Genomic DNA, 19,670 nt, shown 5'->3' on the forward strand with positions numbered 1-19,670 from the left:
CTGCACTTCAATTTTCCCTCAATACGTGTAATTTTGTCACGGCTATTTCTGTACTTAAAGATGAGGAACTATATAATTGATTTCTTCATTTTTTCCCCATCTCTTTCCAAGGTACTGCATTTGATTGTGTCTTGCGACTGAGTGAAAAATGCTAGTCCTTGAGTCAGGACATTGGGCCCTTTAGCAAGTAACTCAACCTATCTGGGCTTCAGCTTCTGTATGTGCGATCAAGAGGCTTGGACTAGCTGACTTTTCAAATGCTGTGTTTCTTTGATTCACTCTCACTTACTGATCTGCTCCTTAAGAAGAGGGTCTGTTCTCATAAAGTAACAACAGTCTTTTCCTAACCTTGGGTTGGGCGGAGTTTAACTGTTCGTACTCAGTTTGTTAGTTATATTGCCTTCTACGTATGCTTAGCTCTAAGTAATTTATATGGCTCTTGTGACAATTTTTAGATCTTCCTTTTTTCTTATTTTCTTTTACAGTTTCTAATTTGTTATCGCCAGTGTAGAGGAGCCTGATTGATTTTTAAAATTTATTGATCTTGTATGTGTGTGCCTTGTTGAACCGTCTTATTAGTTCCTGCTAGTTTATCTGTGGGTTCTTTTGGGTCTCCTAGATAAATGAGCATATTAAATGTAAATAATGTGTTCTTTGGATAAAGTTTATTTTCTTGCATCTCTATATATAGAAGCAATATGTTGAATTGATTTAAATATTTAAATACTTACATACCTGTTATCACAATCTAACGTTCTTTATCTTATTTTCTTTCAATCAATATTATGTTTTCAAGATTTATCCACGTGAATCCATATAGATCTAGGTCTTTGATTTTTGACTGTTTGATATTATGTGATCACATGCATATAGCATCATTTATTTTCCATTCAAGCATTATTGGACAATTGGATTGTTTCCCTCCCTTCTCTAGAACAAACAACGTTTCCTAGAATATCCCTGAAGATGTCTGACAGTCGAGAAGGGCCAGGCTGCCCGAAGGATTGCTACTTGCTTTTAGCCACCTTCCAACAGGCCGTCTCCAGCCAGCAATTTGAAGCACAGCTGAAATGAGAACTGCCCCAAATGTGAAGATCTTAGGAGCTTCCTAGAAGGTGGGAGGTTAATGACAGGCATCCTGCTGGGATCCCAGGGGAGTCTGAGCTGGCCTGAAGCTCATCTTCCTCCTCCACCTCTCAAGAGAAATGTGGAGGAAAGAAGACTTCAAAAACTGTGAGCAGGCAGAGGGAGGGATATTGGGGGCCGAAGCTGTAACTGAGGTCTTGGAGTGGGCTGTGAGCACACAGAGCCTCTAGAGAGCCAGGCTCTGCCTTCTGAGGACTTCTCCCCTAAGGCTGCTCATAATTCACGTGATACCAGCCATATAGAGCCGACTTGGCCCACACTATCACAGAAAGCCTTATCAGAATCTCTTCTTCTTCATACACTCTTGTGTCTGTTACTTGGTTATTGCCTTTGGTACTCCACTGATGTGAACCACAGTCGCCAGGGGATGGAGGACACTAGTGACCCATCTTGCTCTGTGGCCTCAGTCCACAGCTTGAGGGTAAGGGAAGAGGCCAAATGAAGGTTAAGAAGGAAAGATGGAGTTTGAAGAGAAGACCTGAGTTAAGGGTGTCTTCTCAAGTCTTGATGACTGAAATGTAGCTCCAGTACCTGAAGTCCTGCTTGTTCTCAAGGCTGACCGCGGGGCTGGGTGCACTCAGTGAAGGAACCGTATACACTTAGTATTTCCTTGCTTGCTCACACTTGCCCTCCTGTGATACACCCTCTGCAAGACTGATCTTCCCCTGAAACAACTTTCCCCCTGCTACTGTCATCTCAGGAACATTTGCTTCCCCTTCCTAGTGTCCCCCTAGAATGCCATTGCAGCCAATTCATAATTTGATTATCATGCTGCTTACCATATTCTCAGCAATTTCGGATAAATTTTATTCGCTTTATTCCATAGTCTTCACCCATCAATAATCTTTCTTAACTTCCTAGCTGCAGGTTAACCCATTCGGAATCATTTCTTTTTCTTTCTCTTCTTTGGCAAATCCTTTCTATCTTTTAAGGTCTTTTTCTTGTCTCTCTACCATCCTGCCTTCCTGAACTTCTTTTTTTTCTGTTTAAGTAACCTTTCAATCTCCTTCCCCAGTTTCCTCATAAACATTGAGAGTTTATTCCTCACACGTTAGACAGCGGTTTATGAATGGCCAGGCATAATGGACTCAGAATGAGTTGGCACCCCCGAGGTACCTGTCTTGCTGGGGAGCCACAGGTGAAGGGCTGGCTGCTGGACACATGTTTGCATGGAGTCAGGCTGAGTGGCCTCAGGGTGTTTGCCCTGCACTTGTGTGTGTTTCTCCCTAGTTGGTTTCCTTGTCCAGCCACCTGTGACCTCCCTCCATCGAGCCCAGGGAATCCTTCTCACCACAGGGGTAGGATGTTTGTCTCATTTTCCATCACATCCTTTCCCCAAAGTTTGGTTGTGAGTTGTTCCCATTCCAAAGACCTTTCCTCTTTGAAGAGAAAAGAGAAAATCTTTTCTCTCCTTTCCTCTCACTTCACTTCTGCTCTATTATCTCCTCCGTCCAGAATGGCCCACTGACTCACATGGGTGTAGATCCGAAGATGGCAAGAACTGCCAGCAATTCTGAGATAATAATATGGATGGATCAGGAAAACTTGAAAACCTTTATCCCGCCACATTAAAAAAAATTGCACTTCCAGTGTATTCAGAGTCTCAGTGTAGAAACACAAATGATAGAGAAATTGAATGACACTCAAGTTTTTCTTTCCTCCTTTCCTGATTTATTCTAATCCTCAATGCTAACATGATGAACGATTTGTTAGGTAAAGTTTCAGACATTTTCTACCCATGCACACTTTTCTTTTTTTCACATAAGAGTGTGAACTAGGTCACTTTCAACATGCTGTGATTCTGTGATTCACTGTCTCCCACCGAGTCATCCACTGATAAAGTCATCTGTTTCACGGAGAACTATTTCCAATAGCTAATAGCCAATGTCTGTGGAGTGCTTACTCTGTGTCGGTTTCTTGTAACTACTTTACAGATCATTTGTACAGCGTACCCATGGACCAGGTACAATTATGACCCCCAAGTGACAGATAAGTGCAGATAAGTACAAATAAATACAGAGGCCAAGTGACTTGCCCAAGACGCTGGAGCAAATCAAAATCCATGCCTCTGTAATCATTTTGCTCTATTGCCTCTGTCTGGGAGGCTTGATGATTTGGCAACTAAAACCTTAAATATCATGTTCCATTTTTATATCTGTGACACAAGCGTGGGGCTGTGATACGGGGTAACTAACCTGACTACTTTTGAAAACCCTTATGCACCTGGATGAAAGTAAGCCAGGGACTGCAAGCCATAGATTTAAGGTTTCCTACCAACTTTTAAAAATAGCTTCTTGAATGCAATTTATGTAGTGTCAAGTCTAGGATGTAGTCCAAATAGTAACAGAAAAATGGAGATATGTAGGAAAATACTTAAAGTTGACAAGTATTGGGAGTGTAGTATTTTTGGGGCCAGCGTGTAGACCACAGGAAAACTTGCTGTTTCCATCCCAAAGGGAAGAGCCCTACGTTGCAACTGCCAAGGTCCCTGGGGCAGCAAGTGTGCTCACTGCTTAGTAAAGAAGCATCCTCAGTTTGATAGAATCATATGGGAGCCTTACATTTGGTTAGCAGTTCTACATTCTTGATGTAATAATATTTTCAGGGTGTGGGAGGGTATCAAGCTCTGAAAATACCCTTGGAGAGATCTGCTTATTAAGTTTGGCTTTTTCAATCTCCCTACTACTTCTTTACTAAACACCAGGCGGTTTCCTTCACTTTTCAGAACCATGTTGTTTTCCCCTTGTCTAATGAACTTTGAAATACTTTTGGATGAGCTATTAAGTTTGGGAGAAAATAAACATCTCTTTAAAATAAGGAAGATAATAACAATGACAAGTAGAAAAAGCTCTAAAACAGAGAATATCCTCCATTCTAGCCAATGACGGAGTGGAAGGTTCGTGCTCGCTGTCCAGGACGTAGAAATAAAAGCTGAGGAGGCGCCGAGGCGTCTCCTGGATCTCTATGAGCCTCCATCATTTCTGCTGAGTAGGGTTGACAGATAAAATATAGGCTGTTTAGTTAAATATGAATGTTTGGAAAACAACGAGTACATTTTGAAGATAAGTATGCCCCAAATAGTTCATAGGATCTACTTATACTAAAAATAATGACTTATTATTCATGTGAAGTTCAAGTTTAACTGGGTATCCTGTATTTTTATGTACTAAATCTGACAGCCCTACTGATGATCCACAATGGAGGCAGTTGAGGAGCGGTACATGCTGGCTCTCCGACAGTCAGAAATGGCTTCAGCAGATCCAGGTACAGTATGAAATTCTTTTTGGATGTAGCTCAGAAGCCATGGCCAGCCCTTGACTGCAAGTACTGCCTCGGGTTTCCCTGAGGTGGGGTAAACCTTCCTCTTAATGGCCTTTTGGTAAGTCTGGAAGACCATATCCAAGGGGAGCCCCAAAGTCAGTTTCATCCTCACAACCATGTTTCCAATTCCTGGAATTGGCTGCATGTGACTCACAAGAGCTGAGGAGGTTTGTGGAAGTTGGGAGTGTCATAGCTTGAACCCTTTGTAGGTAAAGTTTTGCTGTTGTGAGAGTTTTAACAGGAGCAATGTGAAAGACTCCAGGTCCCCAGGTAGATAGAAATAATCCTGTTCTACCTGTGTGTATGTGACAAGTCTCTAATAGTTCAGAGAGCAAGTATCTGGTCTTAGAAAGACTGATCCAAGCTTGGATGTTTCTGGTGACAAGGCAAGGTCCTGAGTTTCAAGTTCACCTTTTATGGTTGAGGAGACAATAAGGTGGTCAGAAGGGAAATCATGGAGGAGACCTTGGCTTCATCCATCGTGCAGGCTTGTATATGTGGTTCTATGTAGATTGTGTTTCAAAGGTGGAGCTTGTTTACAACTATGAACATTCTCCGATATGCTTTTTGGACCTTCATTCCCAGAGCGAGAGCAGTGCCGAGGCTCTAGAAATGCCATGGATATTCTGAGCTGTCAGTGGCATTTCCCCGGTACTGTTCCCTTGGTGCCGCTCCTTGAAATGTCCAAAGGGATTATCATGTGTCTTGTGGCGGGTCCTAGCATTGTGAAAGGAAGCTGCTGCACCGGGCTCAGAGGATTTCGGATGTGGTGGGAGGAGGAGGAGTACTACGACTATAAATTGTATCACAGCATATCTATTCCATCTTGAGAGTGGGGTTGGGGGGTTATGAAGGGGGGCTTTTATTGTACTTTTATACATTGTACCCTTGAAACTAATTCAATTTTTTAAAATTAATTAATTTATTTGGGGCTGCATTGGGTCTTTGTTGCTGCTAGCGGGCGTTCTCTAGTTGCAGTGAGCGGGGGCTCCTCTTGGCTGTGGTGCACGGGCTTCTCATTGCAGTGGCTTCTCTTGTTGCGGAGCATGGGCTCTAGGCACGCAGGCTTCTGTAGTTGTGGCACGTGGGCTCGGTAGATGTGGCACGGGCTCTAGAGTGCAGTCTCAGTAGTTGTGGTGCGCGGGCTTAGTTACTCCGTGGCACGTGGGATCTTCCCAGAACAGGGCTCGAACCCATGTCCCCTGCATTCGCAGGCATATTCGTAACCACTGCTCCACCAGGGAAGCCCGATAATTCAGTTTTTTATAAAGAGAAGATTCCTAATATTATTCCAAAATTTTAAAAATATGTAGTTGGATAACACTATGAAAAATTAACGGATATATTCTTTTATTATTTCTCTTTGCTCCCTGGATCTTTTTCCCCATCCAGTCAGCTAGGCACTGTGAGTTCACTGCATTAGGAAGGTAAAGACTCAGCAGAAATGAGGGAGAAAACCAGAAAAGTCTCAACTTTGGAATGTTCACAACGGAGGCCACAGTAGAACAGGTGAGAATTCTGTGAACCAAAAATAAATGTCGTCTCAAATGCAAAAAAGTATTCTCTGCACTGGGAGGCAGGAGAGGGAGGGAGGGAAGGACTGAAGGAGAGAGATCAGTGTGGCCAGGGACATGGAGACTGTGCTTGAGGACGATATGCCCAGGAAGAGAATCAGAATCTGGAGAAGATTCAGCCTGCACGTGATCATTGCCTCCAGCCAGCACCCTCATCTCAGACGTTGGGAAATTCAGAGAGAGAGTGGGAGTACGTCAGGAGGGCCACGCGCATAGTCTGTGTGGCAGGGGTTGTGGCCGTTCCCTATTTGTGAGGAGTCCCCAGCAATTTGCAGGCCTCTTCTGGAAAATGCTGGCGGACGTCTCTAGTGCTTATGTGAAAGCTTGTTCACAAACCTTGAAAGATACAGATGTAGATGACAGATAGATGCATAGATAGAAAAATGTCATTAAATAAAAGCTCCAGGAAAGGTTTGGAAAATGCCCTTTATTGCATAGGACGCTTCTATTGTCATATGATGTTAGACTGAGTGCCGGTCCCTTCATCCTCCTTCAGACCACGGCATTCTGTCTGCTACTCTCCCGAGGGTCCTTTCTTCTCCCTGGAAGGGATAAAACAAATGAGGTAGGACAGGAAGAGACAAGAAGCACTCCAAGCTCTGCTGGTCAGGGTTACCCTCCAGCATTGCCTTAATGCTCAGAGCCACACACACCACAGTGAGCTTGGCTCCAGATCAACTACCACGCAACGAAGGTTCTGGAACATTTCCATATCTCGGGGGACCTCATTTCCACGTGACTCTCTTTCATATTCCCCTTTGTCACAGAAGGCTAGGTCCAGTGGTCCGGGTGAGATCTCGGCTCAGGCCCAAGGCTCTCAGACCTCAAAGTTCTGGTCCTGCAAGGGCCCCTGTCCTCTCTTGAGACCACTCCTGGCTCTCTCTGCCGAGAAGGAGCTGCTGGCAGTACGTCCTCTAAGAGTTGAGGTCCATCGTGCAGACCCTGAGAAAACTCCTAGGAAAAGGCTCCACCTTCTTGTTTACGTCAACAGAGGTCAATGCCTTTGTTAGTGCTGGGTGTGTCCCATTTGATGCAACTGCAGAGCCATTAGGTAAACCAGCACATGTGTGCGGCCCCTTCCCTTAGACTCCTCTGGGCCCTCGTGACATAGGCTCAGAAGACTGCCAGCCTCAAGCCTTACCTCTTCCAAGGGACGGCCACACCGTCTTCCAGGATCTTCTGTCCCATGAATCTCAGTTGCTGTTTGGAACTCAAAGGAGAGAAAAGACCCTGCCTGCGGGGTCTCTTTGGGCTGGGGCCTTCCCCCGTGGGCTGCTCTCCCTCATTCTCCTTTTCTTCTTGCTTCTCTTCCTCCTCCTCCTCCTCCTCCTCCTCCTCCTCAGGGGTGCTCTCGGATTCCACATTGCCCATCCACTGGGCCATGTTGAGATGAAAGACACGGCAGCTGAAGCCCTGCAGGACGCCGCCCTTCACGTGCTGCTGGAGGATCTCCAAGGTGGGGAAGACCCGGCAGCAGGCCATGCACCTGAAGCCGGTCTCCATGGTCACCATCCAGTCCGGTGTCTTGGCCCTGGGTCTCTCCTCGACGGCAGGTGACCCTGATGGGCTGCCTGGCTCTGCCCTTTCCTCATACTCTTTCTCCTCCCCAGTGGGCTCACTGTCTGACAGGAGGCTTTCGGTGAACACATCAGAGGGGCAAGTGCCTACTGTGCACGCATCCTCAGGAAGGGTCACTTCTTCTATCGTCAGCTGCTTTTCAGGCAACTCCAAGTGTTTCTTTGTCTTCCAGGAGACAGCGACACCCTTGTTCACTTGTACCTGCATGTAGTATATTTTCATGCCCCTTTCCTCTTTGTCTGGGTGCAGATAGTCCTTACAGGGTGAAGAGAGTGAGGAGGAGACACAGTGTGATGGGGGAGCGGTCTCCCCTTCTTCCTGAACCTGGGCTAGGGGTGCTGTAGGCCAGGCAGTGTCTCGAAATCTCCGCATTGCTGAAAAAGGAAATTAAAACCATAATAACATGCATGGGCCGTGCCGGAAGCTGAGGGAGCAGGTGTGGTAGACGAGAGAGGGACATTTGCATGACGTAGCTATGTCGTGAGCTTGGTGTCTGTTGGCCGTAGGATGGAGCGGTGTATCTGGTGTCATCTGTGGGCTTTTCATGTGCGTGGGGGGGATACTGGAGCGGTGTCTGTATACAGGGGTGTGGAGTATGGTGGTGAGGGCTGTGGTATGTGAGGGATGCGGCTGGATGCGTGTATGACAAGGAGTGTGATTTTGGTAATATCGGTGGTGCATTCCTTGTGGAATGGGGCTGTGGTGCTTGGGGTTTATGTGTGCTGTGAGAAGGGCTGTGCCTGGAGGGCAGATGTATGTGTGAGCTGTGTGGACCTGAGCTGGATGGTCCTGCTCTCAGGCTGGAGGTGTATGATGCAGAACTCTGTCCTTCTCTGGAAGCAAAGGCAAAGACAAAGCCTACATTTTCCTCTGAAGATGCTTAATCTGGTCCCTCTTCCCTCCACCTCAAGCCCAGACCTTTCCGGCCCCTGATCCTTGACTTCCCCACCATGGTAGTAGCAGTATTCACACACACACCCCCAGACTCAGCTGGCATCCACGCCCTCGGAACAGCTCAGCCATCCTGCCCAGGCTCCTCCACAGAGCCCTCATCACCTCTGATGACTCTGGATTTCCTCTCAGCCTCCCTGGGATCTGTGTGCCTCCTGCCTCACAGCCAAGCACCCCTCACCTGAGGAGCCCCGCGCCCTTACCAGCGTAGCTGAGCTTGCGCGGAGTAGAAGTACAGAAGAAGTATTTAGGGGCAGAGGAGACCTCCACTGCCCCTGGGCTGCAGCCTTGGGCCACCACAGTGGATCCAAGCCGAGGGGGATCCTCTTGTGACTTCGAGATTCCTGAGGGAGGAATGAAAGGCTCAGGGTGGGTTCATCAGTCCTCTGTCCACAAATATTTACTGAGTGTGTGACACGTGTCAGGTGCAGTGAATACACACATTTGAGAGTGTGGTTCCCAGTGGATCCTCCAGGATTTAATTCCAATCAATACTTATTCTCTCACTGTCTAGTTGGTAATGTAGGCCTCGGTGGTGACTGTGAGTGTGTGGGAAGAGTGAGTGATGTGTATCAGTTAAGTCTGTGGTAAGTGTGGGGTTGGCATGGGGAGCACAGTGCAGATGTGTCTATCTGTGTCTGTGGCCTTTGTGTGCATTTTTTCTGTTCACAAGTCAGGAATTCTGGGACATGTAACTTTTCCTCATTACATGGTGTGGCTTGTATTTATGGTGCGTGTTCATTCATTCATTCACCAAGATTCAGTAAGCAGCTGCTCCTGTGTATCCGGCACTCTTCCATTGTTGTAGTCTTTGGTAACGCTGCACATTCTAGTAGGGGAAGACACACACTAAACAAAACTACAATAAATATATAATACATCAGCTGGTGGTAAGTATATAAGGGTTGCCAGACATAGCGAACAAGAATACAAGGCACCCAGTTAAATTTCAGTTTCAGATAAACCCAGAATAATTTTTTAGTGTAAGTATTCCCATGCAGTATTTGTTCTTACTTAGTTTTAGTGTAAGTATGGCCCATACAATATTTGGGACATACTGATATTGAAAAATTACTTGTTCTTTATCTGGAATTCAAATTGAACTGGATAGCCCATATTTTCTCTGGCAATCCTGACATGGGTTACTGAGACTGTGGTTTACTGTGGTTTGTACAAAGCGGGTCTGGCATTACTCAAGAATGTGTTACAAGTGTGGTGTGTATGACACGTGACTGGTTCTTACAGAGGTATTTAGCGATGGCTGAAGTTAGCTGTGTTTGTGCGAGAGTTGTGGAGATACATATATATATATATAGTGTGTGTGTGTGTGTGTGTGTGTCCTATATATATAGTGTGTGTGTCTATATACATATCTCATCTCCAGCGTTTGGTGTTGGAGGAGAGGATTGTGATACAGGTGGGTTGTATGAGAACGTAGTACAGGAGGGATCCGTGTATATACCTCCATGTGCTGTGTGTGGTTTACTAAGGAAGTTATATGTGGGGTGTGTGATATTTTTGCTGCATCAGAGTGTACATGGGTGTATGAGTTACTGTCTCATAAAACACCCCTAACAAGAATTCTGTATACACTCTTACGTACACCGAGTGTCAGCCAGGTCCAGGCAGGGTGACAAGAACTTTACCATGCAGCGTTTATATCTGGTAAGCACTCTAACCCCATTCATCTCGCTCTTCTCTGCACTACCACACACACACACACACACACACACACACACACACACACACTCACACACCCACACACACACAGGAACATAGAGCAAAATATTCTGAATGGTCAGGGGCAGTCATTGCCTTCCCCAGCCTGTCCCAGCCACTGCCTGGAAATCTGCCTGCTGTCTAGAGCTCCATTCCCAGGGCCCATCCTACAGTCTCCAGGGCCCTGGGCCTGGTAGGAGCTACTGGGCTCTAATCTGGGGCAGAGGCCTCTAGCTGGAGCTCTGGGGTGACCAACCCTCTCCCAGGGCAAGCTACTCGCCTACATTTAATGCACGCAGGCACCACGTGGCCCGTGGCTCTCAGAGCTCCCCGCAGAACCCTGAGGCCATTTCTCACCCCTGCTCACGCGGTCTCAGTCTCTGGAAAACCCTTCCCTTCCCTTGATCTCCTTTGGGAAATTCTTCCTGTTGAAGGAATAAATCCTCCTTGCTTTCAATATGACACCATCCCTAGACAAACAATCTTCTTTCAAAGTGCATTCCACTTGTCAAGATATTTTTCAACAGGGCCTTCAACTCATGGGGCTTCTCTTTCCACTTTGGTAAAAGAGGCCAAGCAACTCATGGGTCTCTCTCAGCATCCTTGCATCCTTCACATCCCCCACCTCATGACCCCAGGGAAAGATCCAAGAGCATAAGAGAGAAATCGGGGACTGAGAAAAGCTGCACCTCTAGGTCTGTGCAAGCAGGATACAGCCTGCTGTGAGTCCGACAAAGCTCCAGGCCCGGCTGCCCCAGGAGAGAGTCCTCAGACCAGCGGAGCTGACCTCCCATCTCCCAGGGGGCATCTGGCCGTTCTGTGCCGTCTCACACCACAGGGGCCCTCCAGATAGATACGGCAGCATCAGTGAGACAAGGTCTCTCGCTCCCTGCTTCACAGGTGACACGTTCTCAGTCCCCCGCTTCCTAGAGAAGGTTCAGATTGGCAGAAACCCATGTGCCCCAGACAAGTTGCCCCCCACATACCTCCTCCGTTCTCGGCAGTTTCCTGGGACTCTTCATTTTCCAGATGTTTCCTCTTTTGTCGCCGTTCCATCGTACCAACTAGAAGTCTCCCTTAGAAGATGCCTCAAGAGATGTCCAACTCCTCCTCTTCCCTACAGGTTGGCCCTTCTTGGCTCTTGGGCAATCCGTTGAAATGATTCAATACAAACAAAAATAGTCAAGTCTCCTAAATGGCTGAAAAACTTGTACCACTTAGTGAACCAACAGTACTGCCTAGTGCTCACCAGGGCTGTTATGTTTGCAAGGTTGCCAGGCGCACAGCGGAATTCTGTGACCTCAGTGCTGACATCAGTGCATTCGGTGGACCTAGGTTGAGCACAGTGTCTGCAGTAGCACAGGCCCCATTTTCAAGAACAATTCCTTTTTCCCAGCCGATGCTTTCCCGTGAAAGGGAAAGGTTCCTACCATATCTATTATAAATTGTATCATACCATGTCTATTATAAAATTCACATTTTGATTGGACATCTTTTAATGTCTTTTCTAGAGAGATTTAATATGAATATTTTAAATGGTCTCCAGTTTCCCTGTGGATTATTGACATTTTAAACTCTGCACTTCAATTTTCCCTCAATACGTGTAATTTTGTCACGGCTATTTCTGTACTTAAAGATGAGGAACTATATAATTGATTTCTTCATTTTTTCCCCATCTCTTTCCAAGGTACTGCATTTGATTGTGTCTTGCGACTGAGTGAAAAATGCTAGTCCTTGAGTCAGGACATTGGGCCCTTTAGCAAGTAACTCAACCTATCTGGGCTTCAGCTTCTGTATGTGCGATCAAGAGGCTTGGACTAGCTGACTTTTCAAATGCTGTGTTTCTTTGATTCACTCTCACTTACTGATCTGCTCCTTAAGAAGAGGGTCTGTTCTCATAAAGTAACAACAGTCTTTTCCTAACCTTGGGTTGGGCGGAGTTTAACTGTTCGTACTCAGTTTGTTAGTTATATTGCCTTCTACGTATGCTTAGCTCTAAGTAATTTATATGGCTCTTGTGACAATTTTTAGATCTTCCTTTTTTCTTATTTTCTTTTACAGTTTCTAATTTGTTATCGCCAGTGTAGAGGAGCCTGATTGATTTTTAAAATTTATTGATCTTGTATGTGTGTGCCTTGTTGAACCGTCTTATTAGTTCCTGCTAGTTTATCTGTGGGTTCTTTTGGGTCTCCTAGATAAATGAGCATATTAAATGTAAATAATGTGTTCTTTGGATAAAGTTTATTTTCTTGCATCTCTATATATAGAAGCAATATGTTGAATTGATTTAAATATTTAAATACTTACATACCTGTTATCACAATCTAACGTTCTTTATCTTATTTTCTTTCAATCAATATTATGTTTTCAAGATTTATCCACGTGAATCCATATAGATCTAGGTCTTTGATTTTTGACTGTTTGATATTATGTGATCACATGCATATAGCATCATTTATTTTCCATTCAAGCATTATTGGACAATTGGATTGTTTCCCTCCCTTCTCTAGAACAAACAACGTTTCCTAGAATATCCCTGAAGATGTCTGACAGTCGAGAAGGGCCAGGCTGCCCGAAGGATTGCTACTTGCTTTTAGCCACCTTCCAACAGGCCGTCTCCAGCCAGCAATTTGAAGCACAGCTGAAATGAGAACTGCCCCAAATGTGAAGATCTTAGGAGCTTCCTAGAAGGTGGGAGGTTAATGACAGGCATCCTGCTGGGATCCCAGGGGAGTCTGAGCTGGCCTGAAGCTCATCTTCCTCCTCCACCTCTCAAGAGAAATGTGGAGGAAAGAAGACTTCAAAAACTGTGAGCAGGCAGAGGGAGGGATATTGGGGGCCGAAGCTGTAACTGAGGTCTTGGAGTGGGCTGTGAGCACACAGAGCCTCTAGAGAGCCAGGCTCTGCCTTCTGAGGACTTCTCCCCTAAGGCTGCTCATAATTCACGTGATACCAGCCATATAGAGCCGACTTGGCCCACACTATCACAGAAAGCCTTATCAGAATCTCTTCTTCTTCATACACTCTTGTGTCTGTTACTTGGTTATTGCCTTTGGTACTCCACTGATGTGAACCACAGTCGCCAGGGGATGGAGGACACTAGTGACCCATCTTGCTCTGTGGCCTCAGTCCACAGCTTGAGGGTAAGGGAAGAGGCCAAATGAAGGTTAAGAAGGAAAGATGGAGTTTGAAGAGAAGACCTGAGTTAAGGGTGTCTTCTCAAGTCTTGATGACTGAAATGTAGCTCCAGTACCTGAAGTCCTGCTTGTTCTCAAGGCTGACCGCGGGGCTGGGTGCACTCAGTGAAGGAACCGTATACACTTAGTATTTCCTTGCTTGCTCACACTTGCCCTCCTGTGATACACCCTCTGCAAGACTGATCTTCCCCTGAAACAACTTTCCCCCTGCTACTGTCATCTCAGGAACATTTGCTTCCCCTTCCTAGTGTCCCCCTAGAATGCCATTGCAGCCAATTCATAATTTGATTATCATGCTGCTTACCATATTCTCAGCAATTTCGGATAAATTTTATTCGCTTTATTCCATAGTCTTCACCCATCAATAATCTTTCTTAACTTCCTAGCTGCAGGTTAACCCATTCGGAATCATTTCTTTTTCTTTCTCTTCTTTGGCAAATCCTTTCTATCTTTTAAGGTCTTTTTCTTGTCTCTCTACCATCCTGCCTTCCTGAACTTCTTTTTTTTCTGTTTAAGTAACCTTTCAATCTCCTTCCCCAGTTTCCTCATAAACATTGAGAGTTTATTCCTCACACGTTAGACAGCGGTTTATGAATGGCCAGGCATAATGGACTCAGAATGAGTTGGCACCCCCGAGGTACCTGTCTTGCTGGGGAGCCACAGGTGAAGGGCTGGCTGCTGGACACATGTTTGCATGGAGTCAGGCTGAGTGGCCTCAGGGTGTTTGCCCTGCACTTGTGTGTGTTTCTCCCTAGTTGGTTTCCTTGTCCAGCCACCTGTGACCTCCCTCCATCGAGCCCAGGGAATCCTTCTCATCACAGGGGTAGGATGTTTGTCTCATTTTCCATCACATCCTTTCCCCAAAGTTTGGTTGTGAGTTGTTCCCATTCCAAAGACCTTTCCTCTTTGAAGAGAAAAGAGAAAATCTTTTCTCTCCTTTCCTCTCACTTCACTTCTGCTCTATTATCTCCTCCGTCCAGAATGGCCCACTGACTCACATGGGTGTAGATCCGAAGATGGCAAGAACTGCCAGCAATTCTGAGATAATAATATGGATGGATCAGGAAAACTTGAAAACCTTTATCCCGCCACATTAAAAAAAATTGCACTTCCAGTGTATTCAGAGTCTCAGTGTAGAAACACAAATGATAGAGAAATTGAATTACACTCAAGTTTTTCTTTCCTCCTTTCCTGATTTATTCTAATCCTCAATGCTAACATGATGAACGATTTGTTAGGTAAAGTTTCAGACATTTTCTACCCATGCACACTTTTCTTTTTTTCACATAAGAGTGTGAACTAGGTCACTTTCAACATGCTGTGATTCTGTGATTCACTGTCTCCCACCGAGTCATCCACTGATAAAGTCATCTGTTTCACGGAGAACTATTTCCAATAGCTAATAGCCAATGTCTGTGGAGTGCTTACTCTGTGTCGGTTTCTTGTAACTACTTTACAGATCATTTGTACAGCGTACCCATGGACCAGGTACAATTATGACCCCCAAGTGACAGATAAGTGCAGATAAGTACAAATAAATACAGAGGCCAAGTGACTTGCCCAAGACGCTGGAGCAAATCAAAATCCATGCCTCTGTAATCATTTTGCTCTATTGCCTCTGTCTGGGAGGCTTGATGATTTGGCAACTAAAACCTTAAATATCATGTTCCATTTTTATATCTGTGACACAAGCGTGGGGCTGTGATACGGGGTAACTAACCTGACTACTTTTGAAAACCCTTATGCACCTGGATGAAAGTAAGCCAGGGACTGCAAGCCATAGATTTAAGGTTTCCTACCAACTTTTAAAAATAGCTTCTTGAATGCAATTTATGTAGTGTCAAGTCTAGGATGTAGTCCAAATAGTAACAGAAAAATGGAGATATGTAGGAAAATACTTAAAGTTGACAAGTATTGGGAGTGTAGTATTTTTGGGGCCAGCGTGTAGACCACAGGAAAACTTGCTGTTTCCATCCCAAAGGGAAGAGCCCTACGTTGCAACTGCCAAGGTCCCTGGGGCAGCAAGTGTGCTCACTGCTTAGTAAAGAAGCATCCTCAGTTTGATAGAATCATATGGGAGCCTTACATTTGGTTAGCAGTTCTACATTCTTGATGTAATAATATTTTCAGGGTGTGGGAGGGTATCAAGCTCTGAAAATACCCTTGGAGAGATCTGCTTATTAAGTTTGGCTTTTTCAATCTCCCTACTACTTCTTTACTAAACACCAGGCGGTTTCCTTCACTTTTCAGAACCATGTTGTTTTTCCCTTGTCTAATGAACTTTGAAATACTTTTGGATGAGCTATTAAGTTTGGGAAAAAATAAACATCTCTTTAAAATAAGGAAGATAATAATAATGACAAGTAGAAAAAGCTCTAAAACAGAGAATATCCTCCATTCTAGCCAATGACGGAGTGGAAGGTTCGTGCTCGCTGTCCAGGACGTAGAAATAAAAGCTGAGGAGGCGCCGAGGCGTCTCCTGGATCTCTATGAGCCTCCATCATTTCTGCTGAGTAGGGTTGACAGATAAAATATAGGCTGTTTAGTTAAATATGAATGTTTGGAAAACAACGAGTACATTTTGAAGATAAGTATGCCCCAAATAGTTCATAGGATCTACTTATACTAAAAATAATGACTTATTATTCATGTGAAGTTCAAGTTTAACTGGGTATCCTGTATTTTTATGTACTAAATCTGACAGCCCTACTGATGATCCACAATGGAGGCAGTTGAGGAGCGGTACATGCTGGCTCTCCGACAGTCAGAAATGGCTTCAGCAGATCCAGGTACAGTATGAAATTCTTTTTGGATGTAGCTCAGAAGCCATGGCCAGCCCTTGACTGCAAGTACTGCCTCGGGTTTCCCTGAGGTGGGGTAAACCTTCCTCTTAATGGCCTTTTGGTAAGTCTGGAAGACCATATCCAAGGGGAGCCCCAAAGTCAGTTTCATCCTCACAACCATGTTTCCAATTCCTGGAATTGGCTGCATGTGACTCACAAGAGCTGAGGAGGTTTGTGGAAGTTGGGAGTGTCATAGCTTGAACCCTTTGTAGGTAAAGTTTTGCTGTTGTGAGAGTTTTAACAGGAGCAATGTGAAAGACTCCAGGTCCCCAGGTAGATAGAAATAATCCTGTTCTACCTGTGTGTATGTGACAAGTCTCTAATAGTTCAGAGAGCAAGTATCTGGTCTTAGAAAGACTGATCCAAGCTTGGATGTTTCTGGTGACAAGGCAAGGTCCTGAGTTTCAAGTTCACCTTTTATGGTTGAGGAGACAATAAGGTGGTCAGAAGGGAAATCATGGAGGAGACCTTGGCTTCATCCATCGTGCAGGCTTGTATATGTGGTTCTATGTAGATTGTGTTTCAAAGGTGGAGCTTGTTTACAACTATGAACATTCTCCGATGTGCTTTTTGGACCTTCATTCCCAGAGCGAGAGCAGTGCCGAGGCTCTAGAAATGCCATGGATATTCTGAGCTGTCAGTGGCATTTCCCCGGTACTGTTCCCTTGGTGCCGCTCCTTGAAATGTCCAAAGGGATTATCATGTGTCTTGTGGCGGGTCCTAGCATTGTGAAAGGAAGCTGCTGCACCGGGCTCAGAGGATTTCGGATGTGGTGGGAGGAGGAGGAGTACTACGACTATAAATTGTATCACAGCATATCTATTCCATCTTGAGAGTGGGGTTGGGGGGTTATGAAGGGGGGCTTTTATTGTACTTTTATACATTGTACCCTTGAAACTAATTCAATTTTTTAAAATTAATTAATTTATTTGGGGCTGCATTGGGTCTTTGTTGCTGCTAGCGGGCGTTCTCTAGTTGCAGTGAGCGGGGGCTCCTCTTGGCTGTGGTGCACGGGCTTCTCATTGCAGTGGCTTCTCTTGTTGCGGAGCATGGGCTCTAGGCACGCAGGCTTCCGTAGTTGTGGCACGTGGGCTCGGTAGATGTGGCACGGGCTCTAGAGTGCAGTCTCAGTAGTTGTGGTGCGCGGGCTTAGTTACTCCGTGGCACGTGGGATCTTCCCAGAACAGGGCTCGAACCCATGTCCCCTGCATTCGCAGGCATATTCGTAACCACTGCTCCACCAGGGAAGCCCGATAATTCAGTTTTTTAGAAAGAGAAGATTCCTAATATTATTCCAAAATTTTAAAAATATGTAGTTGGATAACACTATGAAAAATTAACGGATATATTCTTTTATTATTTCTCTTTGCTCCCTGGATCTTTTTCCCCATCCAGTCAGCTAGGCACTGTGAGTTCACTGCATTAGGAAGGTAAAGACTCAGCAGAAATGAGGGAGAAAACCAGAAAAGTCTCAACTTTGGAATGTTCACAACGGAGGCCACAGTAGAACAGGTGAGAATTCTGTGAACCAAAAATAAATGTCGTCTCAAATGCAAAAAAGTATTCTCTGCACTGGGAGGCAGGAGAGGGAGGGAGGGAAGGACTGAAGGAGAGAGATCAGTGTGGCCAGGGACATGGAGACTGTGCTTGAGGACGATATGCCCAGGAAGAGAATCAGAATCTGGAGAAGATTCAGCCTGCACGTGATCATTGCCTCCAGCCAGCACCCTCATCTCAGACGTTGGGAAATTCAGAGAGAGAGTGGGAGTACGTCAGGAGGGCCACGCGCATAGTCTGTGTGGCAGGGGTTGTGGCCGTTCCCTATTTGTGAGGAGTCCCCAGCAATTTGCAGGCCTCTTCTGGAAAATGCTGGCGGACGTCTCTAGTGCTTATGTGAAAGCTTGTTCACAAACCTTGAAAGATACAGATGTAGATGACAGATAGATGCATAGATAGAAAAATGTCATTAAATAAAAGCTCCAGGAAAGGTTTGGAAAATGCCCTTTATTGCATAGGACGCTTCTATTGTCATATGATGTTAGACTGAGTGCCGGTCCCTTCATCCTCCTTCAGACCACGGCATTCTGTCTGCTACTCTCCCGAGGGTCCTTTCTTCTCCCTGGAAGGGATAAAACAAATGAGGTAGGACAGGAAGAGACAAGAAGCACTCCAAGCTCTGCTGGTCAGGGTTACCCTCCAGCATTGCCTTAATGCTCAGAGCCACACACACCACAGTGAGCTTGGCTCCAGATCAACTACCACGCAACGAAGGTTCTGGAACATTTCCATATCTCGGGGGACCTCATTTCCACGTGACTCTCTTTCATATTCCCCTTTGTCACAGAAGGCTAGGTCCAGTGGTCCGGGTGAGATCTCGGCTCAGGCCCAAGGCTCTCAGACCTCAAAGTTCTGGTCCTGCAAGGGCCCCTGTCCTCTCTTGAGACCACTCCTGGCTCTCTCTGCCGAGAAGGAGCTGCTGGCAGTACATCCTCTAAGAGTTGAGGTCCATCGTGCAGACCCTGAGAAAACTCCTAGGAAAAGGCTCCACCTTCTTGTTTACGTCAACAGAGGTCAATGCCTTTGTTAGTGCTGGGTGTGTCCCATTTGATGCAACTGCAGAGCCATTAGGTAAACCAGCACATGTGTGCGGCCCCTTCCCTTAGACTCCTCTGGGCCCTCGTGACATAGGCTCAGAAGACTGCCAGCCTCAAGCCTTACCTCTTCCAAGGGACGGCCACACCGTCTTCCAGGATCTTCTGTCCCATGAATCTCAGTTGCTGTTTGGAACTCAAAGGAGAGAAAAGACCCTGCCTGCGGGGTCTCTTTGGGCTGGGGCCTTCCCCCGTGGGCTGCTCTCCCTCATTCTCCTTTTCTTCTTGCTTCTCTTCCTCCTCCTCCTCCTCCTCCTCCTCCTCCTCAGGGGTGCTCTCGGATTCCACATTGCCCATCCACTGGGCCATGTTGAGATGAAAGACACGGCAGCTGAAGCCCTGCAGGACGCCGCCCTTCACGTGCTGCTGGAGGATCTCCAAGGTGGGGAAGACCCGGCAGCAGGCCATGCACCTGAAGCCGGTCTCCATGGTCACCATCCAGTCCGGTGTCTTGGCCCTGGGTCTCTCCTCGACGGCAGGTGACCCTGATGGGCTGCCTGGCTCTGCCCTTTCCTCATACTCTTTCTCCTCCCCAGTGGGCTCACTGTCTGACAGGAGGCTTTCGGTGAACACATCAGAGGGGCAAGTGCCTACTGTGCACGCATCCTCAGGAAGGGTCACTTCTTCTATCGTCAGCTGCTTTTCAGGCAACTCCAAGTGTTTCTTTGTCTTCCAGGAGACAGCGACACC

This window comes from Mesoplodon mirus, assembly GCF_964341445.2.
Source record: "Mesoplodon mirus genome assembly, contig: SUPER_14_unloc_6, whole genome shotgun sequence".
Lineage (NCBI taxonomy): Eukaryota > Metazoa > Chordata > Mammalia > Artiodactyla > Ziphiidae > Mesoplodon > Mesoplodon mirus.